The following is a 21,146-nucleotide window of genomic DNA, read 5'->3' on the forward strand; positions in this document are numbered from 1 at the left end:
GCAAGGGCTTCAGAGTACAATTTAGTTTGGAGAGCTCTGTGCCCAACATCCATGCTCAATTACAACTTTCAGAAGGGGCGATCAATAAAATTTAAATTGCTTATGGTAATCACAACTTCAAATCATTGGGATCAGCATAAGCAATCTGCTGACCCCAGCCAAGCTCCTAAATTGAAACCTGTAATGAGTGGTCATTTAGTTTGGGTCCATTCATATTATTTTGCAGGCAGGTGATGAACAATTAAAGATCAGCCTGCACCTTCCCCACACAACATTCCCATCTGTATTCCCAAAGTATTAATATGCAGTAACCCTCAGGTTCACGCTTTTCCACTTCTTTAATGGGTATTCTGTATGAATAAGCAATTATATTTTCTATTAAACAATTTCAGTGTAATTGAATTAGCAGTTATAATATTGCTAGGGCAAGCAAAAGCTTTCCTAGGGAAAAATTAAGTGATATTGGGTAGTGCAAATTAATTTATAGAACTGAAAAATGTAACCAATTAAATAGAATTGCCTCAGCCTCCCCCTCCTCCAAAATACAATTAAGCAGCACATTGTTTCAAAGAGTATGTTTCAGAGCAATTTGTTTTCAATCATAATCGCTGTTTTTCATTCATTATGAAAAGCTGTCTATTATAATGAAAATTTCATAGGCAGTTTTCCTTGACAAAGCAGGTTGCAAGTTTAAACAAAGATAGCCTGCAGATTACTTCCTTGATACAGAGTCACCTTAGAATTACATTTTAATAAATCATTGAAAATAAATCTTCTGCATTACAGTACGAAGGGTTAGAGAAAGAAAAAGCAAATAGAGAGAAACAAATCAATGGAAATCTCCTGCTGTCAATATAGTAATAGATGGACCCATGCTACTACCTAAGTGGATCACACTCACACACAGCCAAAGAGGAAATGTAAGACAAATACCATGGAAGTCAACTGTCACAACTGAGAACTGAGAAATAATCCCATCTTTACCATTCATCATTCCGCCTCCAAGTGTTTGGCTAAATTATAAACTAGGGTATTTATATAATGAGATGGCCATCTTCGGAAACCTTCTAAGGTTTGAAGCACACTTTCAAGTTTTTCCAAAACAAAATGTGAGTGTATATATACATATGTATACCATGTGAACAGTGTAAAGCCACATGATATGTGTATATATATTTGAAAGCAGTTTACTCGAAGCCTTTCTAAATATCTCAAAAGTAGGCACTATAAGACATTAGTAGTCAATATGGCTCATGAAGCTGATGCAACATCTTTTATTAATGCCTAGATCTGGAGAGATCAGTGTGGAAGCTGTGAGTTTCTCCACAGGAGTTCCACACAAAGGATGGGTCTGATACCTCAGAGGGCAGAATAACTTCAAGGTGTTCTTTAAGGAGGGAGAGGTCAGGTTAAGAGTGAGGGTACAGGGAGGAGGACCAGAAGAAGCAGAGAGGGCCACCCTGCTTCTATCCAGACCAGCAGGTGGGCACTGGAACTCAGGGAGAATGAGGAGAAAAATGAAGACTGTCCGGAGTCAGAATCTGAAGAGACAGAATCTTTAGTTCATTGTTTGAGAGCAGAGAGAGGGAGAGGACTTGGGATAGCTAAGTTTTTCATTTGGAGAAAATGGAGAAGGCTGATAATGCTATCTAGAAATTAGAGAGCATAGATTGAAAATATTGGAGGAGAGGTGGCATATGTACACATATATGTGAAGTGTGTTATGTGTGTGTGTGTCAATTAAGAATATTTCCAACACCCTGGATTAGTTTAATGCCATTTTCTCTACCTCTGGCAAGATGGTAGTGACTAAGAACCACTCAACAAAAATATGAAGGCTGATGTTTTCTTACGTAAGTTTATGTTCACATATCCCAATAGTTTTAATTTAATATGCATAACTATGTGAATATTATGTGTAATAATTAACACGCATAAAGAGGGTTCACCGTCTGCATACAGTGCATACTAACCAAATGCAGCTTGGATTTGGGCCATTGTTAAAGGGTGTAGAGTCTGTTCTTGTGAAGATTTTCAAAAATTTGAACCCAATCATATAGCTATCTGTGGTTAGACCTAAGATTTAAAGACATGTGTTGATCGTTTTAAAATACAGGATCATGGTGGGTGTATTGTATCTTTTCTTCATCTTTAGGAATCTCATGATGAACATAGTAAGTAATGCTGTGTGGTTATAGCATAACCCTCCTAGCCTCCAGAAAATATGTGAAAAGATTGAATTCCTTAAAAAAAACGGAAATGCCAGATTTCTCCTGTTGAGTAAAAGTAGTGATAATACATATTTTAGGGATGATTTTTAAGAGCTTAATTAACTGTGATGCCATTGTGGAGCTTACTATGAAATTAGAGTAGAAACAGTTCATTCCACATTTATCTATATATCTGAAACAATATGTACATAGAAGTCCATATGTTTAAGTGTACATTATATCTATACATCATCTATATCAGTTTTATTTTTTAGTATTCAACAACTTTGATGGACATAGTTTGTCTTTTAATAATCAATGAATCTACATACACAAATAGAAACATCAAATAAATTCATGTATATTCTGTTTGTCTACTTTGCCATTAATATTTTAAGTTATTTTTCATTTTATTTTATGTGTATGCATTTTTGTCCGCATGTACATGTGTGTGAAGTGCTTGTGGAGGTTGCATGCTGTGGTCAGTTCTTGCAGAACAAGTCCTGGTAATAGGAACCCTGACAGTTTGCTTCCTGCGCAAAGTATAGTATAGAGCAACCTTCCTTCATGTTCCTCCTATTGGTATATGTCTGACTTTCTTTTTTCATTCTCAAATTTCCTAAGTGATTTCCTACCTGGCTGTCCAGAGTTACTGACTATGATTTGCACTAACTGCAGGTTTTCCAGTGGCTCAGATTTGATGTCCTAAACTTTCTTTAGAGAGAGATTTTTACCCAGAGATCTTTACTGCTCACATGGAAAATCGTGTCTATGATGATTTATCCTTGACCTCTTCCACTTCAGTTTACAAGTTAGTCTTTCAAGTCAAAATTATAATAGGTGAGAGAGATAGGAGAAATAAAATCATTGCTGTTTAATAACATGACATACATCCTTACAAAGTTTCCAGAATTTTGTCTATAAAAATGTGTATTCCCAGCATTAGAATCTCATTCATTTAATTTGACCACCATGCTGTGAAATATTTGCTTACACTGTAAAGTTGTTGTTTTGCCAAGGCACCTTCTGATTGGTTTAATAAAGAGATGAACAGCCAATGGCTAAACAGGAAGAGATTAGGAGAACTTTCAGGGACAGAAAGGACCTGGGAAAAAGAAAGGCAGAGATGCCAAGAGATGCAAAAGGAAAGGTAACAGTCACAAGGCATGTGGCAGAATGTACATTAATATAAATATGTTAATTTAAACTATAAGAACTAGTTAGGAACAAGCCTAAGCTAAAAGCCTAGCATTCATGATTAATAATAAGTTTCTATGTTGTTATTTGTGAGATGGTAGCTGATGAAAAACTTGATATAAATAGCTCCCAATGTGAGCACATACCCAGAGCCCACTGCTCACAGCATACAGAGGCATGACTCTTTTAAGAGGCCCTGTTATGCATCAGAGCACTTGGGAGAAAAACATATAAAGAAAAGTCTACTGCAGTTTAGACACAACAGCTAACCAAAGCTTAAACAGTTAGGTGGACCCAAAGAGGGCAGGGTCAGCTGCCAGTGCCATAAGCTAGCTGCAGGCAGGGCCTAACAGATAAGGCTTGGCTGGCATAATCAGAGAAGACTACAAACATGAAAAGTCAGATACAGACCAGAAAAATTTCTAGCAGATACAGTATAATTAAAAATTTGCTCAGATGCTAATAAAACAAAAAATGTATAGCCCATCATAAAAATAAACAATTTTAAATAAATAAAGCAACACAAAAGTAAATAAATAAGCCAGATAAGAATGGAAAAAACACAAGGCATCTGGATTTTGTATGGCGCTTTGTTGACTTTAAGGCTTTTGAATGCTAATGAGCAAGCACCAGCTACTGAGAGGCATGGATTATAGAAGAACCTGCTGAATTAAGCCAGCATATATACTTTAGAGATATCTTGACTTCAGAATGGAAGTCAAGAAATATGTTGCAATGAGGGAGAGATTATGCCTTTGTTTCCACAGAAAACAAAAGCTACGATTCCTTCAAAGTTAGTACAGATCAGATTTAACCAGGGGAGACCACCTGAGAATCTTGACTACAGAAACGATGACGGAAGACCAAAAAGACTACAAAACAGGTAATGTACAAGTTGATCCCTCTGAATGGAACAGGTCTGAGACTGAATTAGACATAAGTCTTGTCTGTTACAGAGTCCTCCTTATTTATTGTTACATGACATCCTTTCATATAGATAGATAGAGATTTATAATACAGTTTGGCCTTATAGTCCAAATGGATTTATGTAGTTGGCAGATGCCTTTTACCTACTCAAACTTAAAACAAAAAGAAATAATCTTTCGCTGACTTTTTCATTCCACATATTCCATATTTATGCTAATGCAGATATATGTTACCTTTAAAAGTTTGTGTGCTTTCAAAAAAAAAGGATATCAATAAAAATAAGTTGCCCAGGTGATCCAGCCTCTCAAAATGTCTCTGTTTCAGTTTCCTTAAAATTCTACATCCAGAACAACTTCAAAGCTACTAGCTGAGATGGTCCTCCTCACAGACTACTCCAGACATAACTTTAGATAAGCTCTACAATTTCCCATCACACAGATACTAAACAAAGAACAATACAGCTTGCTCTTCCAGGACTTGATCATTATCCCACTTTTTTCAGGGTCCCTTAAAGATGCCCTCACCCCCAGATAACAGGAAGCAGCCTAGAAAACATCACACCCACATAAGAGATGGGATGAGGGACGTTTGATCATTTGGTAGGTTATAAATGCTTGTCATCATATAGGGAGTTTAGTTGCAAGTTATTAGTTTAGTCACTAGTCATGATGAGGAAAAAAACTAAATATAGTAGGTTATATTAAATCTCTTTCTTTCTTCTTTTCTTTTCTTTTTTGTTGTTTTTCAAGACAGGGTTTCTCTTTATAACAGTCTGGGTTGTCCTAAAATTAGTTCTTGTAGACCAGGCTGACCTCAGACTCACAGAGATTCATCTGCCTCTGCCTCCCAAGTGTTGGGATTAAAAGCATGTAGCACTATCACCCAACAAGGGATCTCTTTCTTAAACAGAGAAGGGGGGGGAGGATATAGGAATGATAGGATAAAAGAGTAGATTATTGAATCTACTTTTAAACTAAAAAAAACTACTGGTCTTAAGTATTTTACATTGGTATGAATTTTTGTATACTGATACAAACTTAAAGATATTTTTGTTATACTGTATAAATGTTTTTACTCTCATTTAAGGTATTGTAGTTATGAAGCTCATTTAACAATATAATGTAAATTTCCAGCCCTTAGAAGTTAGTATTACAACCTATTTAAGATAATTAAGAAATACAAGTGAGCAGTTAATTTTCTAACAATCAGATTTGTGTCCACATTAGTTATATTTTTAAGGTCACACACAGATATAAATAGGTGGTCTTCAAACACTTGAGAGCTACAGAATGTAACATTTAAGATGTTTTAATAACATAAGGCTTTTCATGACAATGAGACATGTCATGATTGGTAGCACTAATCTACTTCCCAGAAGGTTACGGACATTGAAGAACCTCCATATGCAGTTTTCCTTAAATGTGGTAAAGGTAGACTCTGGGAAAGGAACTGCCCTGGCCTAAACTGCTGACAGTATGTTGTCCCAATTGGACAAGCAGGACAAAATAGAAGGCAACTGTTTAACTTTGCCAAAACAGGACAGGACAATCTTTCAGAAGTCCTACTTCACAGAAAAGTCTGTCAGTATTGCAGGACCCTAGACTGAATATTAATGCCCCAGTGTTGCAGAGAAAGTTTGGGGTGACTTCCTAGAAGCCAAATGTCTCTGTTATTTCTTAGTTTTGGAAGTTATTTGTCCTGCACTTCCTCTTTACTCAGGTAATATATTCTTCTCGAGTCTTTGGTGAGGTTGAAGACTAGATAGTTATATTTACAGTTTTTCTTGCTACTAAATTCAGAAAAGAAGCTTACATAAGAGTTGTAAATTTTATAAGGCTGAAAAACATAAAATCTTAAATTGTTTATCTAAAAATATTTTTTAAATGGTAATAAAGTTATGAGAAAAAGTGCTTTCGATATAAAGCTCTAGATTCATTGCGGTAGTAAAGATAAAGGAGTGTTTTCTCTAAAATTGCCAAATATAAATAGATTAGACATTTTAAATGTAATTTTTACCTGATTCTTATTCTATATAGTTTTACTGTGTTAGAGTTAAACTCTTTCCATTTTATTTAGACCAAAAGGGGGAATTTTCAGAATATTTGTTTACACTGTGAAGGTGTACTTTGCCAAAGTGCCTTCTAATTTGTTTAACAAAGAGCTCAATATACTATAGCTAGACAAGAAGAGATTAGGTGGAACTTTCAGGTACAGAGAGGACTCTAGGAAGAAGAAAGGCAGAGATGCCAGGAGATGCAGAATATGCAGGATGTGCAGGAGGAAAAATAGCAGCCACAAATCATGTGGCAGAGCAGAGATTAGTATAAATGTGATAAGTTATAAGAGCTAGTTAGGAATAAACCTAAGCTATAGGCCAAGCTTTTATAACTAATAAGCTTCTACGCCATTATCTGTGAGCTGGTGGCCAAAGAAAAAACGTGATACACCACCCAAATTAGTTTCTATTTAATATTACTTCTACCAACACACTGTTGTTAATAAAGTTGCAAACTAGGAGGTAAGAAGAACATTGTGTTCAGATTTAACAATCTGAATGTCTGTTGTACCTAGCCGTGCCACTAGTAGTGTGATCCGGGTGCAAGCCAGGAAATTGCTCTAGACTCATGGGTATTATTAGGGTCCTTTAAAGAAACAAAACAGATAGAATGAATACAGATTATGAATGGGATTGCTATATTATATGGTATACAAAACACTGGATAGCTCAAGAATAATCATCTTCATGTCAAACAGGTTGAGAAACCAGTAGCTGCTTGACTTAAGAAACCAGGGAATACATGCCTCAGCAGTCACCGTCTGGCACTGAAGGCGTGGAGGATTCCTGGAGAGCTGCTGGTTTTCAGTCCACATTGAGGCTGAAGGAGCCTCCAGTATCAGTGTAGCTACTGAAACAAGACAGAGGCATTTTCCAGCAAGAAGCCAAGGTAGGCAAGGGGACAGCATTGTTTTTCCACTGATCTCTGTATATTTGAATTTCTGAAGTTGTTGCCCACTCTTGAAGAAGGCATTTTCCCAGTTAAGCCTTCCTGGAAATGCCCTCAAAGACCTGCTCAGAAGTGTGTCTCTTACTTTATTCATTGAGTTGACTGTCAAAATGAATCATCACATGATGTCATTCCATCTGGAAATCTATGGGTTCCCAAGGGTTCTTTCAGCTCGAACTTTTCCTAATATTGAACATACTTCTTATTTGAAAGTTGCATTAGATAGATATTGGAATGTGATCGCTAAATCTCAAGTGTTGAGTCCTAACTCATAACACATCTATATGTGATCTTAGTTATTGTAGATAAAATGTTCAGGCATGTCACCATTTCCTTTTGTGGGGAAATTCAGTGGCACAAACATGTAAGGAAAATGCATGTGGACAAACTGTTGTAGGAGCTGTGGGCTGCGTTCCTGCCGCCCGGCTCCTTGCTGCCAGCTAACTTATGCCCCGAAATAACAACACACAAATTGTATTCTTTTAAACACTGCTTGGCCCATTATATCTAGCCTCTTCTCAGCTAACTCTCACACTTGGACTAGCCCATTTCTAATAATGTGTGTAGAACCCCAAGGTGCGCTTACCGGGAAGACTCTAGCCTACGTCCATCCTGGGTCGGAGCTTCATCGAGTCTGCTCCAGAGAGCAGAGCTATCGAGTCTGAGCTCACTTCCTTTTCCTCCCAGCATTCTGTTCTGTTTACTCCATCCACCTATGTTCTAACCTATAAAATGGGCCAAGGGAGTTTCTTTATTAGCCAATGACCTTCCTCCATCAACAAACTACCAGAACAAGGAGAGGGTAGAACAGTCTCAACAGTGGGTCATCAATAGAAACCAACCCAGCCAACATCTTCAGTCTTTCAGCCTTCAGATTTGAAGCAGAAATCAAATATACGCACCATGTATTTTATATAATTCAATTATGTAAAAATGCTGAGCTCTCATTGTAAGTGATGTATTTAAGTAAGTAATAAATAATGTAATATGGTTAATATAATAGAAAGACACTACTGTTCTAGTTTGCTTTCTGTTACTGGGATAAACACTATCAACAAAATCAACTTGGGGAGGAAAGGTTTTATTTCAGCTTAGAGTTTACAATCCATTAGGAAGGGAAGGCAATGTGAGAACTGAAGGCAGAACCTGGAAGAAGAAACTGAAGCAGGAGTCATGAAAGAATGTCACGCTGCTCACTGGCATTCTTCCCATGGATTGCTTGCTCTACCTGATTTCTTATACTACTCAAGAACCACCTACTCAGGGATGGCACCACCCACCCAGGGATGGCACCACCCATAGGGACCTATACACTCCTGTATCAATCATTAATCAGGAAAATGGTCCCATAAACTTGCTTACACGCCAATTTGATAAAGTCACTTGTTCAAGTTTCCTTGAAATTCCTGCTTTCCAGATGATCCCGACTCTTGTCAAATTGACAAAAACCAACCAGTTCAACCACTAAAATATTCCATGTGCTTACATTGTTTATAGATGACTGTTGGTGCTCAGAACAGTGAATCGTTGAAATAAATTGCTACATATTAAAATCTAAAATTATAAGAAGTACATTTTAAGGCAGAACTTTCTGTGGGTCACTTACTTATCTTTTGCTGTGATGAGCTACCATAACTGAGGGAAATCATCGAACCACTTATTTTAGCTTATGATCCCAGATAGATAAGATTCTATCATGGTGGGAGGCATGGAGGCAAAAGGTGTGTGTAACAGCAGGAAGCTGAGAGGTGTGCACATTCTACAGCACCTGGAACAGAGTAAACAGGTGAGGCAAGACTACGATCTCTCAAAGACAGCACCCAGTGACATACTTCCTCCAGCAAGCAGGTATCCACCTAGAGCCCCCTCAAACAGTGCCACAAACTGGAAACCAAGTGTTCAAACATATGAGTGTACAGGTGACATTTCATATTCAAATCACCATGAGCTCCTAAATGTAACAGATTTTCATATCAGAAAGGTGCCTAAATATATCCCCTTCCCTTTGAAGCCTAGGAGGGCACTGCTACCTCTAAACCGCCTATTTTGCACTTAGCAACTTCTTAAATGGGTCTACTGGGCACATAGAAGAAGTATAATATATTTTCTTTGTCAGCATTCCGGAAGGCTTCTTTTTGGGGGCTTGAAGCCTCTGTGGAATTTTGATTTTCTCATGAGATGGCTTTTCCCATTTGCTTTGCATTTGTGTGTGTGTGTGTGTCTCCTTTAATGAGTAGAGTTCTCTGAAGGTAAGGTTCATAACATGTTCATCAGATTTAAGACAGACTTTGTTGAGCATGGGGGTGAATGACTATAATCCTGGCACTTGGACTGTGGAGGCAGGGGGATCTGGAGGTTGGGGACAAACTTGCCTAGTGAGTAAATTAAAAAAAAAACTAGGATATCTGAAATACTTTCTCAAAGAAAGAGAGAGGGGGGAGGGACGGAGACAGAGAGACAGAGAATTTGGATCCCCAGAATTCATTTTAAACCATATGGTAGCATGACCTAAGTATGCTTATTCAGAGAGAGGAGGTGGAGACAGGTCAATACCCAGAAAATAGCAGACCAGGTACTTTGGCATATGCAGTGATAAACAAGAGACCCATTCTCAAACAAGGTGGAAGATGAGGAATGACACCCAAGTTTGTCCTCTGACCTCTGCATGCAGGAAAACATGTGCCCACTTCACTCATCCTCCCCCACATGGACATGCAGATACGTACATCACACCTCAGTGCAATATAAAAATAAAAGAGCCATAAAGCTTAAATGCTCGTTGGAGTGTGGGCATGAATACGTTTGTTAAGATCTCTTAGGAATATCTTTAAATATTGGCTACTTTATGTAAATTTAACAAAGCGATTAAGATTATCAGCTCTAGAGTTTAATTGGAACAGATACAGACAATATCCATCTCTATAGTTCTATGGGGATCAGTGAAGTAAATGCTTAACACAGCACTCAAGACACAGTGTCAAGTGTTAGTCAAGCCTCTCCGTTGTATTCTTGTTAGTGGTGTTATGAGCAGTACTGGCAGCTCTGAGACACTATCACCAGAGGAAGATTTGGGTTCCAAAGGAAAGGTACTAAGAGGCCAGCAGGGCCACCGTGTATGCTGGTGATGGGGTGGGGGTGGGGTTCACACCCCTGTGCATGTGCACACAGAGGCCAGAAGTCAACTCCAGCTGTATTCTTTCATCATCCTCCAATTTCTTCTGGAACAGGGTCTCTTACAGAACCTGGAACTCACTTCTCTTCTAGGCTGGCTAGTCAGCAAGCTCCCTGCATCCTCCCATCTGCCTGACCATCTAGTCACCAATCTCTGTGCCCTACTTGTTCTTTAATGAGGGTGCTAGGAACAAAACTCAGTGAAAGTACTTTACCCACTGGGGAATCTCCCCAGCCCCTAATCTCTCACATCTTATACCCACAGTCTAACTTGGGTTTCTCTGAACATGGCAACTTTGGGAGCATTCATGGGTATATGAGGGTATGAGGTGGTATTTTGCTTTCAATATAAGCATGGAGTTCTCTCAGGGAAAGAACATCTTATATCCCAGAGATACGATGGGAACTACAGACACACTGTAAACCAGTCCTAAGTGGATATATCTTCAAAGGACAGAGTGGAGAACTCTGCAGCTCTCCACAGTTCTCAAGATTTTGTACACTGTCCACGTTTAGCTCCTTGGTCAGGCCTGCCATTATATGTGTGATATAATACCACTCAGGGTGATCAATCTTTAAGAAAGTATACCATAGCTTTATAGCCACGCCTGCTTTGCAATACAAATGGCATAATTACTTGCTCTGGCTGGAGGGGGTCCAGATCCTCTAGTTCATTTATTAAATGCAAATCTTATTAAGTATTTTATCCTAAAATGGCTAATGCAGAAAGGGCAGTCCTCGACTAAGATGGACAACATGCCTAAAAAATAAATACTGGGCAAGTAATGAAACCTGAATTAAATCAGCCTACTGGAAACCAAATTGATTACTTATTGAAATATGTTAACATGGTGTAATGCGTAGCTGCTGGAGTCAGATATACAATAATATTACATGAATCATTGTCAGATAACCACAAAGGCTTCTACGACCAAGAAGAAAGTTTAAAACCTTTTCTGTCCAAATCTAGATGACCATAAAAAATATATAGGTGGTGATCTGAATATTATATGGTTCAATTAAAATGACCCTTTGGCTTTTTCCAAGCCTCTTTTTTTTTCTTCTTCGTTTTCTTTCACAGTCATTTGTCTGTTGACACATAGAAAAATGGCAGGGCTTTTTCTATAAAACCTTCCCAGGAACTCTCAAGAATGCCAAATGCATTGAGCCTCTGCTCACTTTGTTTTAAGGTTTTGGCTACTTCAGGTTATTCTTCCAAATGCCTTTCTGTTTTAAATCACATAATATATAAAATCCATTCTTCTTGTTTGGAGCATCACTGTGTGGGTACAGCACACAAGCAGCCGTTGGAGACCCCACGGTTGGAGCCCAAGAGAATGAATGGTTTCTGTGTGCAAAATTATCTGGGTAGAAAATTCCTCTGCACAGTTTTGACGAGCTTTAATCTAGAAACTATAATGAAAGTAACACCACTAAATTGTTTGATTGCCTCAAAGTGTGAACTTCTAAAGTACATCCATTACTACCTAGGCTTTTTTTAAAGATGGTTTCAGAGTCCGGTTCAAACAAACAATTTTCAATAAAATTTTGAAAGCCAAAGTATAGTACTTCATACATTTCACTTGTGGAACATTTCACAATTGTTATTCTCTAAGTCACCTGCAATTTTGCAAGATAAAAATAATTAAAACATTTAAATACATTTTCTCAGCACTTGGATAGCCACAGAGAAAAGCTGTCAGAAAAGCTATCCAAATTCTAATAAATATACTGCCTTTGAGCTCCATAAGCCTCAGTTTCCCCTTGTATATATTTGAAACATATCCTTATACTCCCCCAGACTGACAAGGTATTTGGGTATTTTGACTGCATGATCAAAGAAAACTCAACAAAAAAAGAAAAAAAAACTAGTGCCTCATGCTGGGAAGAAATTGTTTTCATTAGCACATCATGGGGTGCCCCTTTGAGCGTGTGTTAAATTGTGTTAACAGTTTGGTTAAGAGGTGATAGTGTGACTGCTTAAACTTGTCTCATTAATAGATTGGTGTGATTTGGAGTTGGATTTTGCAAGCCTGCTACAGTATTTCCTCGCTCCCCTCCCTGGAACTCTTAGGCCTGTATGTCTTCACTGCTGACTGTTACCAAGGTTCCATTCTTGAGTGATTCCTAGCCCTAGGACTCCTCTTTTGTTTCAGTCAGAAGGAACTACAAATGGTTCATTTTCCCAAGTTAGGGCTGTACCCTTGTATTTTGTTATTTCGGAGGCCCTTTATCTTCTTTGGAAGGAGAAATGAGCCATGCTTTTCAGAGATGCAGGCACCATGGACGCATATTGCTTTATGTGATGAGAAATGGGGCTAGGCCCGAGTGACTGGACACACACACACACACACACCCTAAGGGTTATCCACACAACCAATAATTAACTTCTTGGAGGCTGATTACTTTCTGTTTCTTAGATGCAAAGCAAACAGTAGTGCCTTGCACGGGATAAAGGCCAAGGAGCTGAATGCGTGTAAACCCCTTTTGGAAGATTTATTACATGTCACAATGTGGCTGTAACTTATTCTCACATGTCCCTCTTGGCACTTACCAACAGTGATGAAAATGGAGAGTCTTTATTCAGGGAACCCGTGACTGCACTACTATTAAATTATTTGCATATTGGTAGCACAGAGGGAATCTAGGATGGCATTTTTTCTCTGAGTTTCATTACCCTCACTCTCACCACTCAATAAAAGTTCTACAATGCCATTGAGAAGGGAAGATGATGATGGGGCTATCTGCCTTGTGAGCGTTTCCCACAGTTAACTACTGAAGAAAAAAGGTGAATGTCAACACTGAGAAGAGCAGGAGGAAAACGAGAGGGAAGGATAGAGGGATGAATGGGGCTCATTGTTTACTAACAAAGCTAACTCTGATTCTTGGAAGTGTGGATAGTAGTGTGGACCATTTTATCACAAAGCACAGAGTCCCCATTTGGTATCATAGTTTGTACTGTATTTCCCACTAGACTGAAATATTTTGAGAGGTTATAGAATTTTTCAGGAGATAGAACCTTACTAGAGAAAGTGGATTTCTGGACATGAATTTCATAAGTGACAGTCAATCTCAGTTCTAGTTGAGGCCCTTTCTCTGCTTCTTTGTCCACCCCTACATGAGCACACATACCTGCTGCCATGGAGCCTACTCTTTGGACCCAGAAGTGACCTATACCCTATAGAGTTGTCAAGAATTGTCCTTGTTGTACATGGGGAAACACTAAAAAGTATTCTTTCCCATAAGGCAACAAGATGAATTTCAGGTAGTCCCTAAACTCTTTTCCTGAGCAGTAGACCAAAATATCAGGTTAAAGCATATCAAGAATAATTCAAGGATACACTGGGTCAGAGCAATGAGGAAAGTAATGTGTCTGTAAAAGCATTTCTGCACTTATCCAGCAGGGGTGGGGAAAAGACTGGAGAATATCTCAGCAACTAAACTTTGAGGGCTCTTCATAAAGAGGCAAGAACGTAAAACCAGACGCAGGTGGGTTTGTTGTTAAGAGATATTCCTTCCAGTATTAGATTCAACACAGAGTGAAGACCCAAATGATGGGCACTCTTACAACTATGATGAGACCTGTAGAGAGAAATTGAAATACAAAAGTTGATATGACCAAGTGAAACAAGGAAATCAAAAGGTTTGATGGAGTTAGTCAGGTGGGATGGATATACTATGTGAGGCTTAAAAATCTGGGGTTTATGTCTAAGGTAAGGCACAGAGAACCCATACCATTTACTGAGGTCATCATAAATACACTGGAGCATATTGGATATCTGGTTATGGCTGTGTTTTCCAGGTCATAGCTAGTGATGGAAAAGGATGTCATAGAGTTTGACCTGACACTTGAATTGTTATTTGCCATTTGAATTGAAAAAAACAAGTAAATAAGACCTTGGGAACAGTGAAGACTAAGATATAACACAACCATAGGAAGTCTGGGGAGTCACAGTTATCAACATAATCCCTGTTGTTATAGTTGGGCTTAAAATGTCCTCGTTGGGCTCAAATGTTTAAATACTTGGTCCTCGTGTAGTGTGTTGTTTTGAGACATATGAGACTTTAGGAAGTAGGGACAACCATAGAGGAGGTAGATTGCTAGAACTTGTGATTAATTCCTGAACAGGGTCTTTTTTGTCATTGTTATTGTTTCCTGGTCTGCCAATATGCAAATTGCCCCTGCCTTCAATCCTACAACCACACTTTCCCGAACATAATGATTATGTCCCTCCAAACTGTGAACCAAAATAAATCCTGCCTCCCTTAAGTTGCTTTGTTACAGCAATGAGAAAAATGACTAATGCTATTGAATAGGTTGGGGTAGATACCAGAGCAGCATGACTAAGAAAGCCCTGGAGATTTTTAAATGAATTCAGCATCTCCAGAGACAAATACAGACAGGCAATCAATAAGGCGACTGAGAATGCCCAGCACTATTTAAAAAATCATGAACATTTATTCAATTCCTGGACCAGAGGAAAGTTTTAAATTCAAAACACATTAGCTAAAGGAGAAAAGACTCTGTAATACATTAAATAGTATAATAATAGTTTCCTTTAATACTTCCAAACTGGTCATATCTATTTGAGCAATTATTCACCAACCAAAGGGGAAGCCATATGGGAAAGCCATGTGTGTGCATGTGTGTATATGTCTCTGTGTGTGTGTCTAGTTTGGAAACAACCTCTAAATTGACTTCAATTATTTGAGATTCAAAGTATTGGAGTGACCTTGAGATGAGAATACAAATGGATTCAAGAGCAGCACAAACGGTTCAATCAGAGGGCATAAGGTATAAAGAAAGAATATAGACGACCAGAGGATGGAAATTGTGCTTCAACGTAAAGCTAGAGGGTGGATACATAAGTATGTGCACAGACAGTCTTTGCAACTCAAGTTAATTTGCATGGAAAGCATTAGCTATAAAGGCGTATGATAGACAAAGTACAAAAAATATTTTCTGTAGAAAAACCAGGTATACAAAGTAATTCACCAATTTCTAAAACCTTGGAGGGACAAGATAGATGCAGTTCTGAAGTACTGTCTCAGAAGCTCTGTGAGGTCAGGGCACCATTATTGCAAATTCAGTATCCACTCTGTATTAGAGTCATTTTGACACTGGGACTCAGGCCCAACAGTCCCTTGTGAGAACTCTGAGCTCTATAGTGTTAGAACTCAAGAGTCATGGGTATTCAGCCAAGGTCCTCATTGACCTACATCCCCTAATTTTTATTTTGAAACTTCGGAGTGCTTGAATATGGGAGGAAAGTGTGCTTGTTTGTCCATGCCGCCTGGCTAGCTTAGCTCTGAAATAATCACCCAGAAACTGTATTAATTAAATCACTACTTGGCCTGTTGGCTCTAACTTCTTATTGGCTAACTTTTACACATTAATTTAACCCATCTCCATTAATCTGTATATCACCACATGGCAGTGCCTTACCGGCAAATTTTCAGCATCTCTGACTCTGGCCACAGGTCCATGGCATCTCCCTGACTTCGCCTTCCTTCTCCCAGCATTCAGTCCAGTTTTCCCTACCTACATAAATTCTGCCCTATCAACAGTCCAAGGCAGTTTCTTTATTCATTAACCAATACAAGCAACACATAGACAGAAAGACCTCTCACACTACTTGAGTCTGAAGAAAACATTCAAAACCAAGATTGATAATTTTTTTCTGTGGCAATTGATCTCTGTCAAAAGAATGAGTTAGGACTATCCTTGAACAATAAGGAGTATGAGGAATATTCATGGATATCTACTTGAGTGCCTCTTAGTGCTCTTTTTTTAAGAGTGTGTGTTTGCTCCAACTCCATGGAGAATGAGATTGATACACACACACACACACACACACACACACACACACACACACACACACACCTATGAATCATTGTACCAGTCACGGGAGCAAGAGCAATTACACTGACAGTGAAAAAAAAAATTAGTATCGAAAATGTATACAGAAGAGTAAGCACCAGATGGGGCTCCCAGATACACTGCCATAGTAGTTGTAATTTGCCCCACTGACTTCCTTCTTTCCCACCCAAAGAAAGAAGTCTATTGAAACCATAAAGGATCCTCTCCTTACATGTGGATAAAAAACATGGTTCTTTGTGATAAAAAGTATTATAGAAGTATTATAGAAGCTGTGGTATACTGTCCTGTGGTCTCTCTTCAAGGAAAAATGGCCGTTTAGCTGTATTGAGTGGACTTGGCTGACACCTTCCACTTACAGGGTAGAAAATGTATACTTCAAGCTGTGCTTTTCCCAGACAGGCACTAAATCAATAACTAACAGAAAGCTTATGCCCTGGCCATTTCTAACTAATGGGAGACTCTTCAAATGGACAACACTTACTTTAAGGCTCTCCAAAGAGTTATTTCAAGCTTTTATTGATGTTCAAGCCTTCTTCCTTCCCTTGTTTTGCTCTGTTTTATAAGACAGGGTCTCTCTATGTAACCTTGGCTGGCATAGATAGACCAGGCTAGCCTTGAACTCAAAAAATATGCTTGCCTCTGTCTCCTGCATGCTGGGTTTAAGGACATAAGTCACTACTCTCAAGCTTCCCTTTCCTGATGGCAGGGTCATCAGTCTTGTGACATTATACTTGTTCTAAATTCTTTTACAGTTTTTACAGACTTTTCCTCATCCTTCAGTAAACCATACATATTCTCCAACCATTTCCTAATTTCTGGAACAGGGTGAAAGACAGAGACATCTTTAAAGTAATAAGAACAAAGTGCTGATCTAGAGCTCTACATACAATGAAATTATCCTTCAGAATTGAAGATGGAAGGGAGACATTCTTAAACAAAGGAGGAGAAAGCTATGAGCATGTGTTGCCTGAAGCCTCATATTACAAAAGCTAAAAATGGTTTATTTAAAGCTTAGGGGAATCATTCAATATTAAAAAATATATATGTAGAGAAAGGACCGCCTCCAAATGTAAAGATAAAAAGACAGATATGATTGACTTACTACTTGTAGAAATAATGATAATGTATTATATTTTTGTTCCTGTTGGAAATACATTCAATAAAAAAATAGTGAAGGACAACAGAGCAGAGGAGAGGAATAGGTGGACAATAGATGAAAGGAGCAGCTTCTATTAGGATGGTGTGAAACTAGTAACTTGAGGTAGACTGTAATAAATCGAGGAAATAACTTTTAAAATAGGTACTCAACAATGTTATTAAGATGTATAGGTAATGAGACTGAGGAAATTTCTCAGTGGTTACACGTACTAGCTGTGTTTACAGATGACCCAAATATAATACCAGAATGGACATGCTGACTCATGGCCATAATTGACTCCAACTCCAGAGGATCTAACCTCCTTTTCTGGCTTACATGGGCATTTCATACATGTATTATACATACCTATACTCAGGCATAGACACATACACATAAAATAAATAAATAAATATTCTTAAATAACCAAAAGAAAAAGTTAATTAAAGAGCAATTTAGAAAATTCAGTTTCACAAAGTGAAAGAAATAAGAAATGGTGACCAGACAAAACAATGGAAATCAAAAACCAAAATGGCAGGCTTAACCTTTACCATGTCATATCTATATTACAAATAAAATAACTAAATATTCCTATTTAAATACAGGGATTGCACCTGATTTACAAAGCTCAAATTGCTTAATAATAAAATTTACAAAATTATACTGAAGTCAAGAACTATTGCAAGATGCATTTCAATAATACAAATGGATCATCTAATAAAAAATGAATGTATGCCTCTAACAATATAATTTGACAATATCAAGCATTATCAAACTAAATTTCTCAAGCATTAACCAAACTAAAATAGCACAAAAGTATATTTATATTTACAATTGGGCATTTTAACACCTTTCTCAGTAACCAAGTATATAAGCAGGAAACATAAATAGAACTGTAATAGCCTTGAACTGTATGACATACCAGATTTACATTATTGCTAAAATACCACAAGACCACATTATTTCAGCAACTGACAGAATAAGGAACTGATAAAAATCCAACTTAAGAAAACCATAGTAGGCAACACAATGATGAAGGAAGATACTTTATTATACAAGCAAAGCAATCAAAACAGCCTAGCACTAGGAAGAAGTGACCAAGTGAACATACTTTCCATCTATGATCTGGAATTACTCTTGTTTATAGTCAATGAACATAAGTGATCAAGGTGTGAAAAGACATTGAAGAAATGAGAACATTCATTACTAAGTGAAAGAAGTCAGTCTGTAAAGGCAGAATAACGTTGACTTCTAACTTGGTAATATTTTGAAAAGGGAAAACCATAGATAGAGATAGCAGTGATTACCCCACATATGATAAAGCCCAAATGGAAGGGCTGGGCCTCCTGAGACCTTTTCCTGCTCACCGAGGAGACATTGGCAGTTGAAGGCTGCTGGTAAAGGGTAAAGGTAAAGTCACTTTCTTTATCAAGGTGGCCACTAATAGGTTTCCCAGGACCCAGTGAATGGCTCCACTCTCGTATACATGTTGTTATCAATATTGAACTAAGTGGTATAAAAAAATAAATAAAATGGGAAAAATTTAAACAATAGGGAGATGTGCTGGAAGGTTGTATAGGGACTTAGGAGAAGGATAGATTGATCAAGATACACTGTATATACGTATGAAAACCATAAGAGAAAAATGACAAAAGTGGAGATATATTCCAGCAATAGCATCCAAATTATCCTAGAAGTTGGAATTGTTTAAGGTCTTCATCTGAGTGGTCATCTCATGTAGTACATACAGCTAGTAGGTATTGGATTATCCACTCATATCCTGTAATATTCTAACTTCTGACAACATCTCCACTCATGAGCAGATATTTATGTATAGACACTTGAATATATAACTAAGTTAGTAAATAAAGTAAGGTGGATTTGAGAAGATCACTATTTAAAACACAGTTGGTGACTTTTTAAAAGGGAGATGAGATGTAGAGATGGCTCTGTGGTTAGATATGTGTATAGCTCTTGCAGAGGACCTGAGTTTGGTACCCAGGAGCCATTCTGTCAACTCAAAATCACCTGTAGCTCCAGCTCCAGAGGAGCCAGTGCCCTGTGATATTCTAACTTCTGACAACATCTCCACTCATGAGCAGATATTTATGCATAGACACTTGAATATATATACTAAGTTAGTAAATAAAGTAAAACACAAGCTAGACTACCCCAAACTAGATGAACTTTCAGTCATTATCATGATACTGTGAAAATATTTATAAAAAGAACAGTCATATCTTTGAGGGTCTGTAAGAGGAGACCATTTTGAAGACCTAGTGTTGTGGTTTGAAGTGTGTGTGTGTGTGTGTGTGTGTGTGTGTGTGTGTGTGTGTGTGTGTGTGTGTGTTAGGAATAGAATAGAGAGGAGTAGCATGGAGTCTGATGCTCCAGAAACCTTGAATAACATGAAAGATGAAACTCAAATATGCTGGGTTCCCATTGTTGAAGTAAAGAATGAAATGAGTCTGAACCAGGTTACAAGGGGAGTAAATAATTAGCAGAAGTGATTCCCAGCACAAGATAGAGATTTGTGGTCATATCAAAATTGCTCAGTTGGATCTCTAAACCCAGTAATGTCAGAGGTTATTTTCTTCCTAGTACTCCTCCATCTTAAAAAATCTTCTCTCTGGTAGCCATTGTACCTGACACAATTATATCAGGTACCATCCATGTTTTTGTGTAAATGATAAAGCATAATTGTTTTGTTCAAGACTATGATGATCTCCAAAAAGAAAGATTGGAGACTCATCCAACAGTCTTTTTAAGCAATTCCCCAACTAAATATAATAGGGCTTAGGGTCTGGTTGGAAATCTGAAACAAAAAAACTCTCCCATATATGGAGAATACAATCTTTGTCATTCTTTCTGAGCATATATCCTGTTGCCATATGGAAAGAAATACTTGGGTACACTTATCTAATTATTCTTTAACAATAAGAACTTCAGAGTCAGATATCAGGATAAGAACCTGAATAATCAGAGAAGCAGAACAGAAACAACCAGTGGAAACTCCCCCCAGTCCTCCATCAAAAAAGGCTGAGACCCTCTCTAAGCCCCAACCTACTATTTCCTGCCTCCCTCTCTCTCTGTTCTCAGTCTTCCAAAATCTCTATTGTTAATTTTGGTCAATTAGTAGCTAGTTCCATCCTCTGATTCAAAGAAAATTTTTATTGACAGTCTTAGCAGCATCAGAATGTGATCAAAATATCACATGACAATACTTTCTGACATAGTTATTAATAGAACAATGTCACTTTGATTATAAGTATAATGATGATTTCTCTCCAAGTGTATTTTTTACTATCCACTTCACGCCCAATCAGTTCAGCTCTGCCACCATCCATTGCTACATGCAATCACAACCAAATGTGAGTAGCTATCTAGCTGGCATTTCTATGCACCATACTTTTTCCATACAATTTATATCACACTGAGAAGTTTGAGATTCCATACCTTTCATCTACAAAAATATCCTCTGCCGTTAGACTCTTTGAGCAGTGCATTTGATAAGCTTTCATGTCCCACCTTTCCCATTAAAAATCTGCACCGTGAATAAATACTGCCCCCAGTAGTTAGTTAGGATAGTATCCTGCCACCTCTCACCCCTTTTGCTCACA

Source organism: Microtus pennsylvanicus, chromosome 8 (assembly GCF_037038515.1).
Source record: "Microtus pennsylvanicus isolate mMicPen1 chromosome 8, mMicPen1.hap1, whole genome shotgun sequence".
NCBI classification, from domain to species: Eukaryota; Metazoa; Chordata; class Mammalia; order Rodentia; family Cricetidae; genus Microtus; species Microtus pennsylvanicus.